General features: G+C 44.6%; 1 protein-coding gene across 3 annotated transcripts in view; it reads right to left on the bottom strand.

The window, feature by feature from the left end:
- LOC119460940 (blood vessel epicardial substance) overlaps positions 1–24,467 on the bottom strand; it is a 51,392-nt gene extending 26,925 nt beyond the window's left edge. For 2 of the 3 annotated variants that reach the window (XM_037722082.2, XM_049671845.1), the window contains exon 1: positions 24,080–24,467. The gene's annotated coding sequence lies outside the window, so the exon portion shown is untranslated. The remainder of the gene's footprint in view (positions 1–24,079) is intronic. The other variant, XM_037722083.2, reaches the window with a different exon arrangement.
- Positions 24,468–27,070: the final 2,603 nt, after the last annotated feature.

The following is a 27,070-nucleotide window of genomic DNA, read 5'->3' as shown; positions in this document are numbered from 1 at the left end:
CATTTACGTAACGGAGGCCGCAGTAGTGAACTCAGTGTTTCAGAGTAGTTCCTTTCTGCGAACAAAAGGCTCAGAAACGTTATAATGAGCAACGGTACCACTTCAGCCCGATATAATGCTTATCATTTTTTAACATTTCTTATAGGTTCATTGCGACATTGTTTTTCACAGCGGCAGCAGCGTCATAACACAACCTACCGTGCGGCGCAATTGAAACTGGAAAGACACGCAGCATAGCCACTGTGCCTCCTACTGTCGCTTATTTCGAGATAGAGTGTCCCTGTTCTACAAAAACGTCCGCACGCTACGTGACTGGGCTCTCAGAACCGGCCGCTCTCAGAGGACGCGGATGCACGTGTACTGATGTATTCTAGCTCAGTCGTAATCTGCACAAGACTCGTCGCATCACGCTCAGACGACAGATGAAGCAGGCATCCACTTGTGTGTAGGTGTCTCTCTCTCCCTCTCTCAACTGAATGCTCTTGAGACTTGCATTAGGCATACTATTTGACATGCATTATGTGCACGCCGTAGGGCCCGTGTTGACTATAAATTCGAGCATTGCTCTTGGGTATCTGTTGTCATGTACCCAGCGATTCCAGCTGGTCGTGGCACTGTATAGCGAAGGCCCACTTGCAGTAACAGACGGGAGTGTTCCGCATGCAAGCATGGGCATAACTAAGTGGTTTGCTTCCGTCAATGGAAAGGGGAGGGTTTGGGAAAGCTGCACCCAGTGAAAAGTGTAGCCAGTTCCAAGTACAGGCGACCGCCTTTGTAGGGACCACCCCGGCCCGCAGCTTCCTAAGTACCACTTCTTCCGTTATTAGTACCGTTATTAGTAAGGTGGCGGGGGAATCTGCAGACCGACGGTGTGACAGCGCGTGCGTGCAGCCGGGAGAAATTTTTGCGGGCGCGGAGTAGGGTTAGTTGTTTTGTTCTTCGCAACATCGTCTCGTTTCAAGGTGCCGTCAGCGATGCCAGGGAGGTAAACAGTCCCAGCGCCAACTGCGCGGCGCGAGGCGCGTCTTTAACGCCGCGTCGAGAACCACAAAGCGACGTCTCGACACCCTCCCACGCCACTTCGCTGCCTAAAAATAGAACTAGGACGTTCGCACCCCACGAGCAAGGCTAAATAGACCACAGCGAAATCCATTAGGCTGGCTGCTACACATAAATAAAAGAAAAAGAATAGAAAGGGAGAAAGATGAGATTATGCATTACCTTTACCCCCTTCTTTTTGCGCTCCCTCGAGACAGTTTAGGGCGTGACCGGTATCATCGGATCGGACCTGCCGCAGCGTGGTGGCTTAAAAGCGACCAGTCGGGAAATCCTCTCACGCGGGAATGGCCGACAGCGCGACAGAGAGCGAGGTTCGTCGGACACTCTAATGAATGACCACTGGCGCGAAGCCACCTTCTCGGGCGCAGAAATGTACCCGCGCGACGCGCGTTTTGCGCTTCTGCGTGGTGTTACTTTTGCTTTTGCTTTGGTCTGTACCTTCCGATGTCATTTCCTGGCGTGCGGTATAGTTTTTCTTTCGTTATTAGCGTCAGCGCGCATGTCACGATGTGAACCTTATTACGCTACCGTGGGGCCAGAGAGTAAAACGGAAGTCGGTCGCGCTTCCTCTGCATGCAGAGCGTGCGAGTTTTATGTGCGGATTACATTAGGTAAATTGTTTGGCGCGCGGTTAAGAACGCAAACTAGCTGCAAACCACCACCTGTCCTACAAGGCACACGGCGTTGGTTGTGATATATATATATATATATATATATATATATATATATATTGTGAGCGTTATCTGTGCATATCGTCGTCGTCATTTGTACATACGACTCATCATCATCTTTTGTCTCGTGCGGTGCTTCGTCTCTGACTCGGGCGGCTGCTCGGAAATAAAGGCATCGCATCGGCCGACGTCTCACAATATATATATATATATATATATATATATATATATATATATATATATATTGATTGATTGATTGATTGACCGAATGAGTGACTCCGAAAGGGAGAGAGACTCTTTAGAGAAAACGGGAAAAGTTTGCCTACCGGCACGCTTGGCATGATTCTCCAGATGAATGCAGTAACAAATGAAGTTATACTCACAGGAAACACGACACACACATATTATACAAAAAACACACAACATGCATAGTTAGAGTATCTCAGTGAAACTGGTCAGTGTCTTGTTAAACGCACCTCACTGATTTGTTGGAGAACGTATTTATGATTGATTCATTGATTAATTGAGTGATTGGTTATTTGACTGATCAATACTTTCCTAGCACTGTCAACTTTATTCTGTTTAGGCGTGGAAGTAGCAACTTACAGACCGTGAAACAACGTCTTTCGATCGGTTAAGGAATCGCTGCTGAGAACAACGCCACAGTCTCTACGTTTGTTGCGTGCCATGCGGCCATTTTAATGCCACGCTACTTCATCTCGCAGTGCAGCAAACTCGCCGCTATCCATCAAACGCCCACCGCAAGGCTTTGCAACAGCCCGTGTTCTTCGCGCTCCTCCACGCCCACTCCTACATATGCCGCGCGTCTGTTTAGTACGGTGCAGCGTTGTGAAAAGTATACAGTTTGCGTGAGTTGATCAGAGGCCAACCAAGAGGCGTGAAAACTATTCTTGTCTGTCCAGCGACCGTGTGACTGTCAATCACTATATCCAATCGTTTTTATTTGGGTTCTTTCACCATAATTGTACACAATGAAATTCACCTACTGGTGAGGATAGCGAGCAAGAAGCTTGATTTTATAAGTATCACTCTCAGATAACAAAGACAGCACCGAAACATACGACGCAAGAGAATCCCTACATTGGATAACAGAATATACATAATATAAATATTCCTGAGCAGAATATATTAAAGAAATACAGGAAAACAGTCAAAACACATTCAAGACACCATTTACGATATAGCTAGCTTTGATAGATAAGAGAAGCAAGCTGTTATTCTTTAGTTTAAGCTTATTTAGTATGTTGGGTTGACAAAAGTGCATCAGCTGTAGACAATAATTGGTGCGTGGCCGTGGAATAAACCAATTTTTGGATGTCTTGTTATGTGAGAGGTGATATTTGTTAAATTTGGTAAAGCGCGTATGTAGCGATAATTTTGAATTATTTCGGATTTAAATGCTGTTAGCAAGTCGCACTCATAAAGAATCGTTATTTTTATAGATTTCAATGTAACAAATTATTCGGATTCGTGCGTGTTGTGTGGTAGGCCCAGGATAGAATGCAATGCACTCTTTTTGTAATACCCCTAATGTGACGACTAATGTGACCATGTGACGAGTAAGGCGGCTACCATTCGCGGTGCCGGGTTCTTACATACGACTATGAATGGTTCGGTCAAATGGTTCCTTAACTACCTTGCGCCAACTAGGGCTTTCTAATGCAGCGCGCTTTTCAAGAGTAAGAGAGATAAATAACGTGTGTAACCTAATCGCGTGGAAGCAGACGTGACAGGGCTTCCGTGCTTCGTTATTGCGAGAGCTTCGAGCGGAAATTTCGTGCCATGCCGAAAAAGGGGTGGATGTGCGTTTCGTTAATGGTCACAGCGTACCATTAGTAGGACGTGTGAACATTAACAAAATGTTGTGCGAACATCTTGTTCCCGGGAACTCGTCACTATACACCATTCGATTGGGAAGCGTAGACTGCTCGCGTTCAACAGGCGATATCCCACGAACCTGCTTCGTTACATTATATCTAGATTGAGGTCACCCATAAAGACGATTTAGTATCACGAGCGCATCCTTCCTCCAACATCAGAATTTTTTATGAGCGTTACCGCGCTGGCAGAGGCATAGCTCTGCAACTGCTCACAACGTTCAAGAGTTGCTGTACAGGGCGCGTTTTACGCAATATTCTGTGGCTTCACTGAGACGCACCTCCTATATCAGTAAGACGGGTCTGTCGATAATAACATTATCCCATTGATGCGCAGGGCAGTGCCTAACTCACCCATGCGGGGAACGCCTGACATGACTGTACAAATATTTTTCTGCTTGCATGTCCGTCACACATACGTAATACTGTGTCGCAATACAATTGCAAAGTTGCCATATTTTACAGTTCGAGACGAGGAGCAACTCTTGAACTTTATTATAGCCTTATAATGTCTAGAACGTCGTGTCGTTACAGTACCTACAAGAGACACTCACAGATGGTCTGTACCTCAGTTTCGTACAACTTATAAGTACCAAAATTCGACATACAACATCCCACAACCCCAAACATATACGAAAATACAACCAGTTGGAGTAAAAAACGGCCTACATAATAGCGGCCTTCGTCGGACGAAGGCCGCTATATCTTCAATACTGTCCCGATATTTTTTCCAAAGTGCTTCTATTCTTCGACCTATTTCTCTGCCGGATCCTGTGATTCTACCCTTCACTAATACATACAGGGTGCTTCAGCGAACGCTTTCAAAAATTGTTAAAGGTTGCCTGTGGCACAATTCTAGTTGATGAGCTGGTTTACTCGAAGAGGCGGACATTACTTGCTCAAAAAATTGAAATACATAATCAAATAATTAACAGAAATTCACTAATTAAGTTTTTAACTAATTGCCTGATGGCCCATATTGCAATTTACAAATTGTAGCCGTGGAGTTTGCAAGGCGGATCCACTTGGAACGAATTCTCGGGATGACATCAGTTTCGAGATATTAATTCCAGAACTTTGCGGAGAAATGCATTGGCGTTCCAGTTAGGGTTCTTAACAAAACATCACTTCATGCATTGAAGCTCAAAATTAACTGGAACGCCAATGCATTTCTCCGCAAAGTTCGGGAATTAATATCTCGAAACTGGTGTCATTCTGAGAATTAATTCTAAGTGGATCAACCTCGCGAAATCCACTGTTACAATTTGTAAATTGCAATATGGACCATCAGGTAATTATTTAAAAACTTAATAAGTGATTTTTTGTTAATTAGTCGATTATGCATTTCAATTTTTTGTGCAAGTGATGTCCGCCTCTTAGAGTAGACCAGCTCATTAACTACTAGAATTGGGCTATCTGCCACAGGCAACCTTAAATAAATTTTGGAAGTGTTCGCTGAAACACCCTGTGTATATATACATATATATATATATATATATATATATATATATATATATATATATATATATATATATACATACATAAGATATCGACTATACTGTTTGCAAATTATTATTCTTTTTTGTGTGACTGATACATGTGTTTTATTATGTATTATAATCTGCTTGTTTTCATTTTTACCTTTGTCACGGCGTATTTGTAATGTGCACCTATGCGTCTTGTATAGGTGCTGCCACATAACGGTCGCCTGGGCCCTGTCAAGACGTTTTCACGGCTTTTAGCCCAGTGAACCTTCCAGCGTATAGTCTGGTAAATAAGCTTGAAGTGAATTGAAATTGAAAGTAATATCGTCTGCAGTTGATTTAGCTATACATAGCGACTTCTTTCTTCTTATGAACCCACTGTCCCATATGTCGCCATGCACATTCGGAAATAAGGACGTTGTTTAAGGACGCAAATGAGCACGCTGAAGTCGTTATTTTCCCTCGTGCGTTAGGAAGCATACGAGAAGGTATATCCCTTTAATCGTTATGATTCAAAGTAAAATTGCGAAACTCGAAAGTAGCGGGCTTAAATCGGCCGCTTTTATAACTGCCGTCTGTCATCATTAAAGGTCGTATGCCAGCAGTCGTGCGATCGTTTAAATGATGAAATGTCACGCAATTATTAGCCTTATTGTCCCAGCAGTCCGTACTGAGTAATGTTCTGACCTCGTTATATTTTTGTCATACAACAGCTATTTCTTCAGCATAAATTATGAATGGGAATTTTTAGAAAAAGGAAAAGAAGATAAAAATGAACCTGAGTTTTATATGGTGACCATGGCTGAAAACTACCTATTGTGTGAACATGGCACTAAACGCCACTGTAAATGTTTCGATGCTGCACGAACGAACGAACGAACGAACGAAAACGAACGAACGAACGAACGAACGAACGAACGAACGAACGAACGAACGAACGAACGAACGAACGAACGAACGAACGAACGAACGAACGAACGAACGAACGAACGAACGAGACGGACGACGGACGAACGAACGAACGAACGAACGAACGATGACGAACGACGGACGGACGGACGGACGGACGGACGGACGGACGGACGGACGAACGAACGAACGAACGAACGAACGAACGAACGAACGAACGAACGAACGAACGAAACGAAACGAAAGAAAACGAAAACGGAACGAGCGAATGAACGAATCAACAAACACGAAGGGCACTGCAACTTTGTCGGTGCTCCATCATTTCCCCTCTCCATACTATAGCAACAGCACGAGGCTTTCGTCTTCGCTATGCGCATAATTTGTGTGGTAATTGTGCGCCCGATTGTCCTATCTGTGTGTTATAGCTATGTGCAATAACAAAGCACAAGCTTTATGCCGGTCAAGTAGCTACAACGTCCGGTGAACGGACCGCTCATGATTGCTTCAATATTGAAAATGTATCATACCGCACTTTCCCAGCAAAAATTTCGTCCCTAACCTTGACCGAAATGGCAACGTAATGCGTGATGAAACGTAAGCGATTGCATATTTATCATTGCTCTTCCCTGTCATTTCGCTCGGTCCTTGGGAATAACGTGTTCTGTCCGCACATTGCTGTTAGCACGACCTCCTTCTTTCCAGAATAGCCAACCTGATGTATAGGAGGTCAGCGTCCTCTCGCTCGTTTATTTCTTGCTTTCAATATCGCTGCGGCGTGTATATTGCTACAAACGGCCGACGCGCAAGATTTAGCGAGATTCGGGAATCCACTACCGCCGGGACCGGAAACAATAAACAAAACAAGGAAGAACGAAAGCACATACGGAAAATGCAGAGCTCAACTTACTGCCTTGGCGGTTGTCTTCCCTTTTTTTTTTTCTTTTTTATTGTCTCTGAGCGCACCGTAACTGTCTGCCTTTACTCAACGGCGATGCCGGGCTCGGGCATCTGTATTCCCTCGAGAATCGCGGGATGAACGCATCCGTTTTTTCTCATTCGGCTACTTCGTTTCCGGCGCGCATCGTGCAACCGTCCGCATCCATCAATTTCGAGAAGGTAATGGAGAAAGGGTGCACGGTGGGGGCGGTTGTGTACGTGTTGGTGTAGGTCGATTCACGGCGTTCTGGGACGGGCAGTTTCGGGTGCAAATGAGCCGCATCGCAACAAAGCGCTGGACAGAAGCCGCCACGTTGAACGTATATATACAGAGCGCCGACAGGCTGCGGTAGGATCTTCACCGCACAGAGGAAGGCAACGTCGTTTATCTCTCCGTATCTGCGTTCGTGCTGTTGGATCAACTACGTATACGAGCCGTAGATAACTTTTCGAAAAAATGCTCACGTCTTCAAGACTGAGATGCCTCAGCTGACATTTCAGCCATGTTTTTAAGCCCCCTGTAGCCCGGCGATTTATCCATGATACATATACAGAGACCCAGCAATAATTTGGGGATCTAAAAGGGGCCAGGCAAAGATTATTATTCAAAACGTAGAGGCAAGTGAGAGAAGACTGGAATATTGGCAGAGGGGGAAGACAAGATAAGTCGCTTAGGGCGATAAGAAAATGCAACGGTGCTAGCACTTCTCTTTGTTACATGGGGACAGCTGTTGCCTTCCCGATACAAAGGAGAAGCTATTGAATATCTCGTGTAACCTTGTTTCATATATTTGTGAAAGTGCTGTTAGTTCTTGACCATCCGGGGATTCCGAATTGCGGTTAGTCGCTTGATGAAATGGGATGAAGGATCTTCTAATAAAGGTACGTAAAACACCGTGACCAGGCACCAAAAGGAGAGCGCCAAAAGTATGGTCAAAATCACGGATAAAGTAGCTAAAGTTCGAAAAAGAAAACTTCGATGAGGTAAACGGAAACGCACGATATGGCATAGGTGAGAAGGCGGCAAATATAGAAGCTGGGCGCGAGAGGCAGCGTGGCTGCCTTAAGAAACCGGAAGAGCGTCCGGTTGGCTATACTTACACAGCGCGAAGGGAAAGTACCAAAAGATGAGAGATCCTCCGTGAACACATGAGCGAGCAACAAAAATAACTTTCGCAGATGTGTGCCAGTCTGAGCAACCGATACACCAAAGACAGCCAAGCTGTATAAGCGAGTTCTCACTCTTCATCCGCACTGTATATAGAATCTGTTCTGTTGCTGGCAGTTCTCACCGACGCCCTGGTCATACGACCGCGTTTGGGACTCCCACAGCCGGTTGCGTCTGCGTTGCTGGCTGCTCTTTACCACTGCAGCCGTACTACAGTGCTTAGAATATATATATATATATATTCTAGGCACTGTAGCCGTACAAACTCCTAGCTGACCTCCAACGTGGAGCCGGTGAAACAAGACATGAGAAAAAAAAAAAAGCATTACTGGCTAAAAAAAAAAAAAAAACGGACAGAAAAGGGGCTGTCCATTCGTGTGAGGAGTACGCAAGATAACGTTTATTTTGTTATCATTGATAATTACGCTTCAAAGCAAACATGTCGGACACCGACGCAGGTCGCGTTGCTGATGGATACCGATAAACTGTACCGAGCCCGCCGTCAAACGCCGGCCTTCGCCGCACAAAAACGGAGGACCGTTAAAGAACCCCAGGCGGTCCAAATTTCCGGAGTCCCCCCCTACGGCGTGCCTCATAATCAGATGGTCGTTTTGGCACGTAAAACCCCATAATTTTTTTAACCGAAAAACACACATTCACGCACGCATACGCGCGCACACACAAACACACGTGTGTGCGTACACAATGACCGGTCGTTCACTCGTGCTAAGGCGATAAAGAACACGTGTCTTTGCGCACCAACTTGAGGATACAATGACACAGTCTCTCTTTCTCTTTGTTTTTTTTTTCTTCAACGTATTGAGACAGCGGCCGTGTTGGCCCTCGCGGCCAAGTTTATGTGCAAATAGGGATACTGCATTTGCATATGTATGAATGAAAAAGACTTCTGTGTAACGGAAGACTGTCCCACGTATGCTAGACTATAGATGGTGACGGTGTTAGTGCCCGTATAGTGGCTCTGTTTGTATGCTTGTGACTTATGTTTGTGTGTCTAGTGCGTGTTGATATTTTTGTCTTCATTGCCCTTTTTTTATCTTCAATATTCTTGCCTGAGTAGAGTATCTCGAATTTCAGAATAACTGGCCTTAAAGAGACCTACCTGTCCGTCTTTTTAAATTTAATATTAAAAGAAAAATTACGACGATACCACAACTGGAGGATGACCTCGAAATTAACAATGTGTCACGGAGCGACATAGTGTCGAGTCATCGACACATCGATTAACGGGCGCCAAACACGTCGTGGTGTCACGGTGCGGCATAGTTTCGAGATAGCGATACACCGATTAACAGGCCCGTATCGCCGGCGGCCGCTGTTGCTTGTGTGCTTTTCTACGGACCCAAGTGTATGCGTGTGTGTCTGTTTGGTGCAGTGTGGGGGTGCGACCTCTGAAAACGGGGGGAGGGGGGGGGGGGGGGACAACCGTTCTCTCACCTCTGATTAAAAGGGGCGCGGCCAAGACTTTTGGGAGGAGTCATGAGATAATTAGGTGAACTGTCACCCATACCTGCCGTTCCCCGACCTAAGGAACTAGGTCGGGGAACGGCGATTTGAGCGCAGGCTTTAGGCTAATCAGTCTAGAAGCTGAACCTGTAATCTGCTGAGAGACAGTCGGGGGGGGGGGGGGGGGGGGGGCTAGTGCCGTCCAGTATCGCTTGGGCCGCCTAGCCACGTCGGAACTCCGAGTAACTCGTTGACCTACGAGACGACAAACCAACGTCTGCAACGAAGCTCACGGTATTTCACCTCAAGTTAGCTCAACCTGCTTGAAGGAAGTCAGATCTAGACTCCCGGGAAACCCAGCCCAGCAATCGCATCCACCTCGACAAGATCGGACCGCCAGCATTCTTCGGGAAAGCTTTGCGCGCCGACTTCACGGTTTATGGACTTGCTGCCGCTGTCCGGCCACGCGTATGACATCATTTGTTTTCTTTTGAACTTTGTGTTAGTGAACTACTGTTAATTGCATTCTTGTGTTTCATTTTTATATCCACTGTTAATTCCTTGTCATATTTCTTAGTCGTCATCATTGAGCTATATTAAGTTCAGGTGTGTTAGTTTTCTTGTGTTTTTTATTATTATTTTATGTTATTAATTTGTGTATCGTTGTCATTCGATAAATATCTTGTTTCTTTTTTCTTCTTTTTTTTTTCTTTTTTTACTCCCCACTCTGACTCTTTCACTGTGTTCGCTCGAGTACGGAACGACCAACCGGCTTGCATACCCCGTCGATCGACTTCGCGCCGACGGCGAACGGGTGACAGCCGTGACACAAGGCTTGGGCGTGTTGGTAATTCATGGTAACACAAGCACAGCGTAAAAGGCGGGGACAAGATAGAAACCAACACACGGCCCTGTTTCTCGTTTTTTTTTTTTTTTTTGCTTGTTTTTTTTTTTTTTTTTTGGAAAAAACACCGCCGTGTGTGTCTTTCTATCTTGTCCTCGTTTTTTGCGCTGTGCTTGCGTTACTCGCACCTAAGTTGAGCAAGCGAAAAATAAATAAAGACGAAGAGGGCGAGAAATTCAACAGAAGCTGCAACACTATATTCGAATGGCAGGTGAATGATAAATGAAGCAAGTTGTCAGCAGAGCCCCAACTTGGCGAGTGAGCCCATATTTCAGTCAAGATGGCTGCAGGGTCTGTCTGGGAACGTCCTATACAATGCGATGGTTTCCCGAGGGAGAAATAGATGCAATCACGAACGTTGTCGTATAAGGTCCAGACGCGCAGACGACAGCTTGTGGCGATCGGCACAGAGAGGAAATTGTTGCCCAGATAAGCGCAGCTGAGGCAGCAAGGTGACGGCTAGACGCAAGTAATGCAGTCATATAGAGACGAGGTCAAAGCAGGCACTTCTGTGTCTGTAAGTGCGCGTTGTCGTTTACTGAGCCCTTTTACTACGAGCATTGTTTCACTTCTTAAAGCAAACTGACTTTGAGCGCAGCGTAGTGGTGGGTATAGTGTAACGCATTTCGTAACTTTCTCATGGGCGTAGTAAATGTTTTCACAGTATTCACAGATTTCACAGTTTCTGGCAACGAAGAGCTGTCATCGTCTTCTGCCACCGTCGTCGCCAAAGGTGCCTGCGCGCCAGTGTCTGCGCGGAAACAGCTCGTCCTTTTCTTTTTTTTTTCCAGCGCACCCGCGTTTCAGTAAATTCCTCGTACCACGCATCTGTATAACCCGCTTTCTGTTTGCAGTTTGCAGGCTGACCAGAACGCCGTGGGTTGTGTAGCAAAGCCACAATCGACAGCACCACGAAGACGAAGACAGAGCAAAGGACAACGGAACATGTGCTGTCCATTGCCTCGACTTCGTCTTCGTGCACTGAATTCAACGTGAACTTTTATAAACAAACCCTATTTGAAATTGTAACAAAATAGTACATGTAGCTTCAAAGCTTTCGTGAACGAGCCCCGGAACGAAGAGCACCACCAAAGACATTTCATATATATAGCGTTTTATCAAAGGACTCTGGTACTACGAAGACGTTTACAGTAAAAGTGCACTCAGAGCTGCAACTAAAATGGTCCAAACTGTGCTTAGTACAGTCGTGAAGCCTACTTTTTTTTCAACTACACTATGGTAGATTAAACGGAGAATGGTTAGAGCAGCGGAAGAGCTGGCACTGGTTGCCGGAAAACGAGCATAGAAATGATCTTCTTGGACTGCACTGCGACCGCGAAATGAAAATATGTGACTGTAGCTAAAACAGCGCAGTGACAGGGGAGCGAATAAACGGTGACATAAACAATGGATAGTGCTAGACGTTTCAGTATAAGTCAAGAAGGATTCTGGTTTGCAGAGAAACATTTCTGGCTCTTCTTGCTAGCCTTCTTGCTGACTTTCTCTCATCTCGACGGTCCGTTTCGCGTCCCATGGAACCTTGGAAAAGCTGCGGGCGTTGGTTGCATCTCATCGTCTCGTAGAGTGAGTGGATACCTATTTATCAAGATGACAGACGCGGTAGCACTATATCTCTCTTTTTTTTTTCTTGCCGTGTCACGAATAGAACGGCTGGAACATTTACTCTAGCTTGACAAGAGCGAGAGATGCTGTAATTTATTGCTTTTGCGCTAGTTTATATTGTACCCTCCTTTCTTTCTCTTACCTTTGGTAGTGCAGTGAATGAAACATGAAAGCAGCATCAGCCTCCTGAACAACTTTAGCTAGTCAGGACTTTAACTTCGAGCTAGACGCGGGAAAAATACGGGAAAAAAAACGATGTCCCAATGAACTGTGGGCTTCAAGCGTACGACAATCAAGATACGATGTCCCAGTTGACACTGCGACGTCGCTAAAATAAGCGATGTCCGGAGGCGGACAGCAACTGAGCGAACAAGATGTCTTCTTCTCTGCCCAAGCGAGAACGAAATCAAATCAAACGAAACTCAATTTCAACTAAAGACAGCCGTAAAAAAAGCAGGACAACTAAGATGACAAATTGGGAAAGAATTTGCCAGCAACTGTAAAGGGATAAAGCTTTGCGCGCTGTTCTGTCTTTTCGTCGGGTGTTCATCAAGAGCTTTCTCTCTCCTTGTTACTTTCCTACTCAGGCCGTCTTCCCCGGACAATGCTCACCGTTAAGGGAGCCCATTCACTGCCAACTGAGTGTTTCGTGTGTCGAGTTCCGGCGTTGATTTGTTGCGACTGCGTCCTGTGCAAGGAACAATAATGAAGGAAAAGAAGACGAAGTGCAGGAGCCCGGAGTGGTACTTAAATGAAGACAAGGACGAAGGAACCATGCCACGCCAACAGCAGAAAAACGGGTCTCGTCCGTTGTCGTCTTCGTTTCTCGAGCGTCCAACATCCGCTCGTCTGCCCAGTTATATACTTAAAAAAAAAAGGGGGGGGGGGGGGGGGAAATACCGCACCAACGTTTGTAGCGCTTGTATATGCGGGTGGAGACGCCGAGATGGCGGTTCGAATGCGGTAGTGAATATGTAAACTGCGGTCGTTTTCGAAAGTTCTTGGGGACACTGCTGTGATCCGTCATATTTTCATCATGTTTATGCTATACTATATGTGACGGCCTTCTGCTCTATTATGATTCATCTTTCGTGCCATGCTGTGACCTGCTTAGTCTGTGCGTCATCTATAGACTACCAACATATTACTCAGTTTTTTTTTAAACTCCTTTAGAAATCTGGAACCTGCGAGAGCACTCACTCAATGCAGTTTTACTTATTCTCCCCCGCTATGGCAGCTGACGACTTCAAGTGCTACGTTAGGCAAGTGCGTGGGACTGACATCTTTGGCGTGAGCAAAGCCCATATTGTGGGCCGAATGATGCTGTCCTTACTCCTCGAATCTGCGTAGCGAGGTGGTTTATTTATTTATTTATTTATTTATTTATTTATTTATTTATTTATTTATTTATTTATTTATTTATTTATTTATTTATTTATTTATTTATTTATTTATTTATTTATTTATTTATTTATTTATTGAGCCTACATGACCGACCGACTGACAGACAGGGCTTACCTTTATTTAATGTTGATGTTAATTAACGCAACCCGTGGACCATTGCAAGTTGTGTCTCGCAGGTGTCCGTGACACGATGTTTATCAAGCCACTCAACTATCGAGAGCCAACCAACCCGCCCACCCTCCACTACGCTTCGACGACTTCGGCTCCTACTCCCCCTACACACCCTACATGTTCCCTTCACTCCCATGGTTGCTAAGCAACGCCGGACGCCGCGGCTCGTCGCAGGCGTCGCCCGATGAGCGACGCACCAGCTCCTGTCCGGGCCATCGTCGTCTTGAAGGCGCACGGGTGGGTCTCGGGTAAACACGAGCCGAAAACGAGCACATGTCACCGCGTGACGCCTTGCTCTGTGCGTTCGATGACGCCGCGAATGCCTCGACTCGCGAGCCCTCGCCCATGCAGGCTTTGATTGCGTATGAATACACCGCGTCGACAGATTGAAAGAACCACGCACCGTACACGCTCGCCGGTGACGAGACAATCGATTCTGCATATTTGCTTTATCCCCCTCCATCGTGTCATCCGAGTGGCACCATTAACCGAATCGAAGCCGGCCGCTACGTTGCGCAAACAAACTGTCCCAATAGAACCATGCAATGCTGCCAAAACCAGCATTCTCTGTCTCAACAGATGTGTGCAGCACAGCGGAAAGAACATGTTTACTGCTAAAATGGCCGACACAAATGGACCAACCGGGTCGTTGGCGATGTTTGCGTGCTTTTGTGCTCGCATATTTAGCGATAAACACGTTCTTTAGCAAATACCAACCAGACAAACTTGCGTGTACTGCAGTAAAAGCTGCAGATTGCGTCGGAAAATTATGGAAGCGAAAAAAAAAAAAAAAAAAAAAACGTCCTAGGAGTGAAGCCGGCACCGTCGTGACAAACAAATCCGTTTTTAAACAAAGAAGGAAACATTATATTTTAATTAAAAAAAAGCCTCAAGTTATACAATGCAACACCGGGCACATAATGTAGTAGCAACAAAACACATTTCTAGAACCGCAGTGAAACAATATAGAAGTCAAAATAATACACATTTTATAACGAAAGCCTTTTTCTCTGAGTTGCACAAATGCAGAGCGCATAAAGAAAGCGCTACACAAAGGAAAAACACTTAACGTTATGTGAACAAAGCTGTTACTCGTTAATATATGATCAGTAAAAAACGATATGTCATAGGCTTAACGGTATACACACAGCTGCAAGTTAGGTTACCACGAAACTGGAATGAAAGAACGAATAAGCTAGCACTAACGCGCGCACATCGTAGGGAGTCCGGATGCTTAATGATACACCCGGGATCGATGTGGAGAAGATCGCTTTGGCTTTAGTCGAGATCGATTAATGGGTCCCCGCGCCGCTCATTTGTGCGATAAGATGTGAAAGACATCCATTACAGTTCGTATACTTTGCTTTACACACCCTGAAGCATGTCGCTTTTTCACGATAATAAGTCAGTCAAGTCGGAACGAAACATATATTATTCCGATTCGATCGGCCAGAGCACCCTCAGCTTTTACATCGTTCCGGAATTTACAAAACCTGCGCCGCACGGCGTGGATGTACTACATTTATCATAGGCCCAGGTTTTTAAACGGTTTCGTGGCGTAAAGAAAATTCCCATGTCGCTTCGGAAGGTGAAAAGAAGAAGAAAAAAATGTTGGCGGCAAAAGTGTAAGTGCATAGAAATTGTGGCTGCCAGGGACGGCCCTCACTTCGCAGCCGAACGCCACTGCTATAAAATAAGAAAACAGCGACGTGCATGTCTAGCATCATTAGCGGCGTCATTTTGACAGCGCTAACATACATCAGACAGCGGTGGCGCTGAGCGTCCATCGGAGTCGAGCACAACAGCTTGACTGCGAACGGCGTAAGAAAAGAATGAGCGAACAAACAAACCAAAAAGTAAGCTAACCCACGTGGGATGTACATCCGGTATACTTGTGCAGCGAATTGCAAACGTAAACCCAAAGTGTGAGGTAAGTTCTCCTTGGTACGGGGCAAACATGATTAAACCCAGTCTTAAGCACAGATGAACGTAAGTGAAGGAAATTAACCAACCTTCTTCGAACGAAGCGCGTTGGCTAGATTAAATTAGGTACATCATGGGAAACTCGTAATGAACATTTTACTAATTCAAGACCTTTCGCAGTACGTGTCGAGCGAGAACAGCATATTCTCGCGTTTCCAGGAGACACGACTTTTTTCAAGCAGGCATAATATTGAAGAAAGTATGCGCGAAATTAGGGTCCCTAATGGGCAGTGAAATGAGATGCGTAACACGCCGGCAGAGTGACCCTCGCTCGCGCCGTACAAATCGTGTTCCATTTGCCACGGCACTAATCATCAAAGTACGAGCGGAGCTCACGCGTAAAAGCAGGAAGCAAATGTTCGTTTTCTCTTCTTGCCAGCACAGAAACAAGGAACACGCGAACTCACGAAAGGAACACAGACTAAGCTCCGTTTGCGTGTTCGGGCTCGCCTTCTACGTAAAAACAAATTCCGCCTGCCACGTAGTTAACTCTCATGTCCAGTAATACCGCTTGTTCATGAGAGATCACGCGTAAAAGATGCGTGTTCTTGCGAGGTTATGATGTATGCGTGGAGTGCGTTACATATGTGATATTTTATGAAGACTATTTTTTGGTAAGCGCAAGGGGCGAGAAGACTAGCTTTCTACGTGGCATTGTGGAATTTCAAATGAAATAAATTATTTTACTTTCTCCCTTTTCTTACTAAACTGACAATGGAGGGAAACGGGAGGAAATGTGATCATCACGGCATGTGCATACAATTGAGTAAATGTTGTGGCGTATATTCTCTAGAGTCGAAAGAAAGATAGAAAAAAGGAAAGTAATCAAAAAAACGAACTTGAGCTCAGTTTCAAGACTTCGTCTATGTCCGTTTTTTATTTAAATTGTACGTGAGGTACGAAGGCTGTGATAAGGTGCAGTGGTCACAACAGAGCGTCAAAGCTTGGCGGAAACTAAACGGTTAAGCTGCTATAGGTTTGCGCAACGCGATTTGTGATGCGAGAGCCGTATTCTCGAGTGTGTACTACAACTATTCTCGTAGTCGTATTGCGTCGCGACGCCGCAGATACACCAGTGAATTCCGCTTGAAACTCAGCGATCCTTACCTTCTCCACACGAATTCGGTGCAGTATGTAGCCATAATGCGTTTTTGCGATCATCCCATTGAACAGAGTGAATAGTGTCTCTTGAACATTGGGCCGGGGAGAGGGTGCTACATAAACATTAGCTCAGGGAGCACTCACAAAAGTCTTTTTGACATTCTAATGATATTCCGTTGTGTCTGCACAGCTTTAAATAATCTGCTCTCTCTTTCTTGAGGTAAATATATTGTATTTCAGAGTAAATGCGCGAAAACAAGAATTAACCGCGCAGTCCAAGGAGAGACATCTATAAGAGTTGACGAGATTACGCACTCTCCGATCGGGAAACTGCACATTGTCGCGTACATGTTGCCAGGTCAAACATGGCACACATTGTCACATTTATGTCGTCGCGCGAGATTATCTCGCTGCATCAAGGCGTCCGTTCAGCTCGAGTGTTGTGGCCACATCTATAGAAAGACGACCCCACCCTATCGGATAGTACGCGCGGGAACTGTTTACTGTATAGGACGTCCTCGAGCGAGCGCAGTTATCTCAAGGTTAAGCCTACATAAAATGTACACATGACACCCATATATAAGTAGAGGACAGCGTGATAGCGGCGTCATTCGATTCGACGACTGACGACAGCGCTGGTTTCTGTATCCGCCTCCGAGCTGAATCATGGTTTGAAGAGTTCACCCAGTAAAGCGCTTAGGTGTTTAGTACACGTTCTTGGGGGGCCTGCCTTGGTAACGTCACCCCCATGCAAGTAATGGCCTGGACTTAACGTAACCTACTATTATTTCGTTCGGGGCGTCCACTTTGTGATTCAGCTACAGGGATGCTTGCTTCGCTGTCCAAACATTTCTTACGGGATCCAAACGAATACCCTGCTTAATTCTATCTTTTTTTGTACTTTTAAATTAATTATTACTCATTTGATATGATTTTCCTGATTTTACTTTAAATTATAATTCTACGCTATGCAATGCTAATTCCATAGATATTCGAAAATTCACGTTTCACGGGGGTTCACGTTCTTTTTATCTTCATTTTCTTTCTTTTTTTAACGCTTGTGCTTTTCGCAAACTGGCGCCTATGTTGCTTGTCTTGCCATAGAACCGTGCAATTCTGTGGAAGCTATGAAGCTACTCAACTTTACAAAGGCGTTCAAAGGATGGTGATTGAATAGACTTGTCAGTCGCTATGTAATCGAATGCAGGGGATGATAGGAAGCTGGCCAAGGTGACGCATGCTCAATGCATTCATTAACGCGTGCACAGTAACGCAAAAGACGAGTTCACATGCGAAAAAAAAAAAGAAAAAGAAAACGCGAGGGTGGAAACGAAATAAAACCGTAAAGTGCGAGCGCTGTACTCTGTGGTCATAGAAACAATCGATTGCGCTCTTGTGTCATCAGATAACGAGGAAATAGCACAGGAGAGAGGCGACGATAAACCTTTCTTAAACGGAGAAAGGTGCACATTTTCACTTATTCTTATGTGCGCTTGCAAATGACAGCATACACGCAGCAACTAAATTTCGGTCGATGTAACCTTCAAGATAGACAAATAATAACAAAATGCCCAAAATATCAAAATCACCCCGCTGCAACTTCGCGGTAGATGTATTTGCAGCGGGAACCTTACAACACACTGAAGCAGATAACGACGCTACATTCAATAAGCGCGAATTTACTGAACGGCCCGCAGTAATCAGGAAGAGAGTTCTACGACTGCTGATTGCTATTCTTCGAGACGCGGAGTTGAAAAACAGTCTGCTGACACACCCTTGCTAAAAAAAAAATGTACGCTGAAGCTCAGGCGAACAATTGCCGGCTAAGCCAGTTGCAACACCACCATTACCACGAACTAACCAAATCGCTAACTGACGAAGGAAATACGACATGCATACAATAGACGCGAGCTAACGAACGAGAAACGAAGTGCATACAAAGAGCGCGAACTAAAGAAGAAAACAAAACAAGAAAAACAATGTGCCTGCAATAAGTGTGAACTAATAAAGCATAGTTATGAGTTCGCGCTCATGCTTTGTAGATCGTGATTCGCTAGTCTCGTCTGCGTGACTTAGCATTGCTTGCCGCGCAAATACCTGTACAGTAAGTTGTGACATACCAACCAACCAACCAACCAACCGACCAACGAACCAACCAACCAACCCCTATAGTAGCTTTGCTGTAATTTTTGTTGAAGTCAGCTGACCACCAAATTATGGAAAAATGTACACCCTTCGATAAAGAAAACGAACAAACAAACCAACAAACAAAGGATTAAACAGCTGGAAGCTTTGTCATCCGTAAGAAAACGCTAACGCCATTTCCATAGACTCCAAGAGGCTGCATCGCTTTGGAAGAGACGGAGTGCTTTTTGATGGCCTTGCTCGTACAGCCGTTCTTCCCCCTTCCTCACCTTTTTTATTTACATTTATTTATCTATTTTTATCTTTCATCTCAACCCGCTGCGCAGTGTCGGCCACTACGCAGAAGGAATGCGTGTTTCTTTGCTCTTGGCACAGCTACTAGATACACAGCACGCCACAAAAGAGCGCGCTGCGTCGCTGACATATGCCCCCCTCTTCCACTCTAGCCCGCACACTTCGCCTTGAGGGCCCCCAAGTTCGCGACCCGTTTCTTTTATTGCTCTTTTCTGACTCTTCTATTCTGCGCTGTCAGCCTCGCTGCAGCTGTCGTCAGCGGGGTCGAATTTTAAAGCGTTGCCTCCCTCTTTCGGAGCGCGTGCTTGCGACGGACAGTTTCGTAAAAAAGACGAACGGGCAGCGACTGGCCGCAAATCGTTAAGCCCTTTAAAACACAGGGAATTTAAAAAGATAAGCAAGAAAGTGTATCGTTCTCCGGCACAAACGTACACTGATAACGTCATTGTTGTTATACGACCACCATGACTGACTTTCTTTTATTCTTTTTCTTCTTTTTTTTTCTTCCACGTGGAACGGGTGTGGCTAATAGGATCCGAGAATGAAAAATAAGGGAAAAGAGCCAGCACGGTACGCGCTTCGTGACACAGTCGGGCTTGCTCTTGTCTTTCTTCGTCTAAAACGCGGCGTAGTCATCGTGCGTTAGGCTACATGAATATTACAGTTGGGCTCCAAGGTCAACCCTATTTCCTGTCTCTTGTAAGCGAATAATGATAATGCGTGCAAGGGCTGAAAGAGCCGCGTACCTCACATCTGAAAAGTTGCATATCCAGTCTTTAAACTACCTTTGCGTCGTTTCCTTCTAAACTTCTTTCGAGGCTGGGAAACATTGGCCTCATTCTTGCCGCTAGTTTGGCATACCGACGTTTTTCATGAAATGAGTTTGAAATTCCTCATTAACTAGCAAAGCTGAGATAATTAAGTGATTTCCTCTGAATTCCTTTTACTACAGTGGCGCATATCTTAAAATGATTATATGTAGTAATTAAAGAAGCAATTATGCAATTTGTATTAATTAACGTTATAAACAGGAGTCATGCCATTGCTTCCAATGCATAGAAAACTTGAAGCGCGCCGTCCGAGGAGCTCATAACTGTTTCCAGAAATTAAAAAAAAACTTGACGCTAATAATTTTTTTTCAGCGTAGTTAATTCCGGCCGATTTCACACAGAAAAGCGAAACTGAATAATCGGAGAGCACAACTGTCACGTGACTCACGTCTATAGTATACCCCCATCCATGAGTGACGTGACTGCTTGCGCCAAGCAGTCACGTCATCAAGTGATGACGTGATTCATGGCATCAAGCGACCGTCCTTATCAAGACGCGATCGCGCTAGCGCATTCTCAATTTTAGAATAAGAAAATTATGGGGTTTTACGGACCAGAACCACGATCTGATTTTGAGGCACGCCGTAGTGGGGGAATCCGGAATAATTTGGACCACCTGGGGTTCTTTAACGTGCACCTAAATCTAAGCACACGGGTGTTTTCGCATTTCGCCCCCATATAAATGCGGCCGCCGTGGCCGGGATTCGATCCCGCGACTTCGTGCTTATAGCAACCCAACACAATAGCCACTAAGCAACCACGGTGGGTCCATTTTAGAATGTGTGCCTCTGTGGCAAAAGTAATCCAAGGAAATCACTTAATCATCTCAGCTTCCCTCATTTGGAGGACCTTCGAACGCACTTCGTAAGAAAACCCGGCATGAGACTGACCCTTTTTTTTTTATATAGTGAATGAATTAAGCATTTGTCCAGCACAAATGAAGTACGTTCATGTTCAATGAAACGCGCTGCGCGAAAAGCATTGCATTGTTAACGCCTGTTAACATTTTTATCTTCATTATAGGTAAGCCGCAATAACAAGTACTCGAACCCTACGTTTCGGCATTTAGTCGTGCCATTTTTCAATACCTTACGTAAAGTGATCACGGATGTACATTCTCATTATGCACCCTGACAGTCCCATACATGGATCAATCCCGTTCACGTATGCATCGTAGACGTCCACCCCACATCCCGTTATAGTGATAGAAGGAACGCTGGTCGCGTGTCAAGCGAGCAGAACCAATTTTCCCATTAGTTGCCCATTTCAGAGGTTATAAGACTTTAATTATGTGGTATCTAACCTAACTAATGCCGGTATTTTATTTATTTTTCTTGTGTTAGCTGCTCAGGTTAACTGGAGCTTTTATTTCCTTCTTTCTTGAATATTTATTTCTGTTGTGTGTTCAAAGTGGATCTGTTGTGTGTTCAAAGTGGAAGTGTTTTTTTTTTAGGCGGACACCGCTCTCTAATTCATTACAACCGGAACGGCCTCGTAAGTATCAAACAGGGAAGGCCGGTGTAATTTCAAGATTCATTTCGCTTAGGTTTGTTTCGCGAGTATTATCGGCCGCACAGTCTTGACGAGTACAGCGGAAATCTAGAACAACGGCTCCACTCTAGCCGAGGTAAACGGAAAATGCGAAAATAATCAGTGCATCGAAGAAATAAAACGAAGTATTTGTGTTAGGATTGTGCTGGCATTCTTATACGCCACTGCACCCAATTATAATCGGCGGTTGCGGGACAAACAATACCGCAACATATTACCTCAGCACCTTAAAGGAGAACATAATTGAAATAAACGAAGTGAAATTCAGGCTCAACACGGTCTTCGCGGAACACACCGGATGCTTATCGCCAACTTTCTTTTAATTACATGCTAGAGTACAACCCAAGCTGCTACTCAGGAAACTTACTGCGATAGCATCATCCACGAAAATAAAAGCGGCTCTTTTGCCATAAGCATTTTCGTATAGATTCACAGACGATTGGTTAGCTGCGAAAGGCGCACGTTGTTGTTTGAACGCAATGAGCGCTCTCGTGTTCGACAGCAAAAGAATGTTGTCACAATATCGCTTGTTTACCTTCAACGAGTAACAGCTGCATATGCATTGTGTCAACACATCGCTACAAGAAGTGCTTCAATTTGCAACCAACCCACGACGTCGTCGATAAGCGCAGCGAATGCATGTAGTCATCATCGGCGTTGCGCCTGTGGCGACAAAAAAAAAAAAAAATCTGCAATGTACTCGAATGTCTCCACATGTGATGACGAAACAAGAGCTTTCGTCTGGTATAATCAATGATTCAAGCAGAAGGTTTTTCTGGTGACTGGCTCTGTTTACTCTATAACTGCTGTTCACAACCATTTCGTTATTTTTGTGTTTCATGGGGTCATAGATTAGATTGTTGCCGCATTTTTTTTAACTTGTATTCTGTACATTTTGGGACGACGGAGTTGCCGTTGCTCAGCTGCTGTTATTATAATAGGATATATTAAAGTGGTTCAGCCTGCGGCATCTTTCTGCATATTTGCTATCCATGCACAGTACCACACTTTAAGCTTAAAAACTGAAACTGCAGAATGGAAACAGAATTTGTGGAAAGAAAATTAAACATATTCGAGCAACCTTAAGGTAATTTTGAGGTTCGCGCAGTAGCGAAGTAATATATCTAAGAAAGTGCTACATTATATTATACTCAAATGAACTGATCACACCTCTGACAGTCGCAAATTCAGGTACCATTAATACATTATCTCTCTCTGTCACTTTTTGATGCATTAGGGGAGTTACATGCAGAGCCGGCAGAAAGAAACAGTATGTTCAGGAATTAAGCTTTGCGCACAAGACAAATAATGTTCAAGTCAACAAAAAGCGTGGTGAATAAGAATGTCCAACTTTTGCTCTGCTCGGTTTGAGTGACTGCTGGATTGTTTTGAACTTCTCATTCAACTTCCCAGATTGCATCTGACGTTCGTGAATGAAATACACAAGTGCGCGAACAAAGATACGTTATCAAAACATGTGTATAATAGCCCGAGGATTTATATACAAAATATTATAACAGATGATCTAAAAGCGATGCCTGCGCAAGGCTAAAATAGAGCTTTATTCGGAAGAATTCCCGCTTTCAGACGACGGAGCGGTGAAAGGCGACTGCATTGAGCGCATCCCACAGAGGTTGCACAGAATATATTGATTTATGAAGTTATGACACTAATGAAAAGTGATAAGAATATTTGCTAAGGTTTGTACCGCGCATCCGCATTAATGGTGAGGCGGCTTGCTGTTACCATCTTCCAGTGTATGCAACACTAATTTCAAGTAACATGAAAATGCGTACACACTTTTTTTTTTTGTCTACAAACGCTCGTCTCTGCTACTCTATGGTCATTTTACAGCTGCCCGAACTTGAAGCCTGCGAAATGATCTGTTACTACGCTCGCCAAGAGATGAATGAACTGTGGCCTCGACCCTGCACGGGCTTCATCTTGCGAGATTTTGTTCTTGGCAACTGAAATACAGTTATTAATGGGTCTTTCTGAAGCAACTCAGACCGCCTTCGTGATATTGGTTACTCACAATTTAAAGGCGCTAAAAAGCTACAGCAATGTCTTGTTAAGAAGCTCTTGATGGGAAAGAAAGAAGGAAAAAAAATAAAAGAAAATGGAAAGGGAAGCGGGCTTTCTTACACGCCTTATAACACCAAGGTGAAGCACGCTTTACGAGACAAGCGAAGCTCTCAACCGACGCCGGTGGGAGGGAGAAAAAAGGCGCGAGAGAGAAAGAAAACTGCATAGCGCACAGAGGCAGAAGAAGACGGACAGGTCCAGAACAGAGGGCCCTACACGCGATGCACGATCGCTACATTTGTTTCGTCACACTCCACATCGGCTCAATTTGTCGAGGCGCATCCGCCGACCGAGAGACAGCGACACCACACACGCACACCACGCACGGTCCTTCTAAATGTCAACGCGTTTCGTTAAGATCCCGAACGCAGGTAACCGCGAGCGAAGCAAGAGACTCACCTCTCTCAAAGCGACGTTTCTAAATTCCCGAGTCGAGCTGCGAAGGCGACGCACACGGTTTCCCCCGTAGAAACAAAGAAGGCCTAGGGCGTCTTGGGAGTAGGCGCGAAGGCGAGTTCGGACCGAGGGCTTGGCTTTTCGCAGCTCGAGCCGCCGCTGTGGGCTTGCCAGCAGCCCTCTTCGAGCGCAAGCATGGCGGTCGCTGGCTCCCACCGGTTCCCTGTGGCGCCAATAGAGGGCGCGCCGTGGCTCGACGCCACCGGTTATCCCGTGGAGCGCCCGTTTCCTTCGATTTTCGTTTCTGTTCTTCTTTTTGCGGCGTTTTGACGCTCATCGACCGCGGCAGTGCGCGGCCGGCTGCAGCCGTGGCGTCGACCGGTCAGACCGCCGTCGTCGACGGCTCCAGCGAACGGCGACTGGTTGGCGTGCACGACCCGAGAAATAATAAGGGAAGTCCCTCTCGGCTCGGTGCGCATTGTCGCAATACTCTCAGAAGCGCCTTTCAAGCAGTTACTTTGGGAGCTCGGGCTTCGCTCACTTCTCAGCAGTTGATCACGAACGCCCTTCCATCGCCGTTGCGTAAAGAAGCAAAATGGCCATAGAAATCTTGCTACAGACGCGCTCCTGTAAATAACGTAGGAGGTGTACGAAGTGTATTTTGAAAGGTAGTGCATTGCCAAAGAACTCGGCTGGAAGTTCTTAAATTACATTAGAATACTATCATCGGTTCTTCTTTTTTTTCAATTACACTTTTTGTCACTTTAAGGTGGTGTTGTATGACCTATTGCGAGGTATAAACACGTCAAAGTCAAGTGCGACTTTGCAGAAGCTTTATCTGATTTGCAGAAGTTCTAACTGCACTGGTGTCAAGTCAAGGAGTCGAGGGCCTGGACAGTTTTCATGAGATAACGACAAATACAATTATAGCCAGGGAAATGTTGACTGTCCTATAAAGCTATATAATCGCACAAGATACATAGAAATGTGCTTGGCCGCCTCGTTATCATGTTACCAAGTTGCCCCACACACATGTTTCTTATATTTATATTGAATTTAAGAAATGTACTGCTCAAGCTTTACCGACTTCGATCAAATAGGTCTAAACAAAACGCTGTATTCAGTCGGACAAGCGCAGTCAATTTTTAAAAACGTTTTTGTGTCAGCACCTGCAGTCACGCTTGCCGTATACATTTATTCTACTTTTGCTTCCGCTTCTAATTCAACATCTTGTCTGTATAAGCAGCGTGTTATCAACTGCCATGTTGGCATTAAAAATGCTATTGTAATTACCTGTGCGCCTGATGAACGTGGAGGAACACTGCCATGACTAATTAAGCAAGAGTGGTCATTCATCGAAATATATACTCATTATTCACTGGCAGTCTTCAAAATAATTATTTCGTTTTATTCGCATCCCGTCGCTTTATTCGACTTTTTTTTTTTTTTTTTGCTGTCCCAACCAAGGTATTTGTGTTGTGACTAGACTATGCAGATAGCTGCGTTGTCCGACATCGCGCGCTTCGAAACGCGAACCAGTGAAACGCCGCTTGGATCTACACTGGCAGGTGCAGACGATGATGCTTCGTTTTTCGTTGTTTCACACAGGAACACTCCTCTGGTATTACTGGTTTATTTTATTTTATTTATTTATAAGATTGATTCAGACACGACTAGGCCTTGGGTTACAGGGCAAGGACAGATTTAATATCCATATGACAGTTGCCATGCCACCCACACACTGTTCAAGATGAACATGACACATATTAGATACTAATATATAGTTGCAGGAGCAAACACACACACAAAAGAAAGCGAAGAACGTACTGTAATTGACGCTGTATTCGAGTCTATTCAAGCTACCAAACGTCTACCATGCTGATCCCTATTTCCCCTGCTGTTCCTGTTATAATTATAAATTCCTTCCCGTCTAAATCGTTCAATGAACCTTATTTTTATTTCTTTGAAATGCAATCACCCATTCATTTGGCACGACTTTTAAATTACTCACTAGTCGTTTGTTCCCAGTTTTACGTTTTCTAGTTATTCATTTGTTCCTACAATAATTATCTGCGTACAACCACCCAATTACGGTATGATTTCAAAGCATTTTAAAGCTCACAAATTATGCACATTTTTCGCGCCGTTTATTGACAACGAGAAAACACAATACCGTTGCATAACCAAACTATTTCAAGTGCACCTCAAAGTCAGCGAGGTTTCATATTTTCCGAGGTTCATTCGAGTGGTAAGACAGGTGAAGGGGAAATACAAGCAGCGCGAAAATCGATTGTAAGATAAAGAGAAAGCGGAGAGGCAAGGATGCGGGACAAAGCAGTCAGGTACGAAGATGTAACCACGTTCATCGCCAATCTTGCAAGCTGCGGGAGGGAGTATGCTACAAATTTAGCACTTACTAGGGGAGGGGAGATGTGGCGCTGAGAGAAAAATGCGTGCGAAAGCACGGAGAGAGAGAGAGAGAGCGGGTGGCAGATAGATAGATAGATAGATAGATAGATAGATAGATAGATAGATAGATAGATAGATAGATAGATAGATAGATAGATAGATAGATAGATAGATAGATAGATAGATAGATAGATAGATAGATAGATAGAATAGATAGATAGATCATTTTGCTGTCCGAACAACATCACTTCTGATCATAGAGATTTTAGCTTGTTACAATAATCATAAGAAACTCTATGCTTCAGGTATGGACTTACACCTCGTTTACTTATTATTATTATTATTATTATTATTATTATTATTATTATTATTATTATTATTATTATTATTATTATTATTTTCGACAGCAGAAGGAAGTGGTCCGTGAAGTGTTAATTATTAATTAAATAAATAATTATTTAATTAATCATGATCGATCACATTCTTCGAAGCCCGCCGTGGTTGCTTAGTTTTGGCGTTGCGCTGCTAAGCGCAGGCTCGCGGGATCAAATCCCGGCCGCGGTGGCCGCATATCGATGGAGGCGA

Source organism: Dermacentor silvarum, chromosome 8 (assembly GCF_013339745.2).
Source record: "Dermacentor silvarum isolate Dsil-2018 chromosome 8, BIME_Dsil_1.4, whole genome shotgun sequence".
NCBI classification, from domain to species: domain Eukaryota; kingdom Metazoa; phylum Arthropoda; class Arachnida; order Ixodida; family Ixodidae; genus Dermacentor; species Dermacentor silvarum.
The sequence above is the reverse complement of the archived record's forward strand: the minus strand, read 5'-3'. Positions and strand labels throughout refer to the sequence as shown.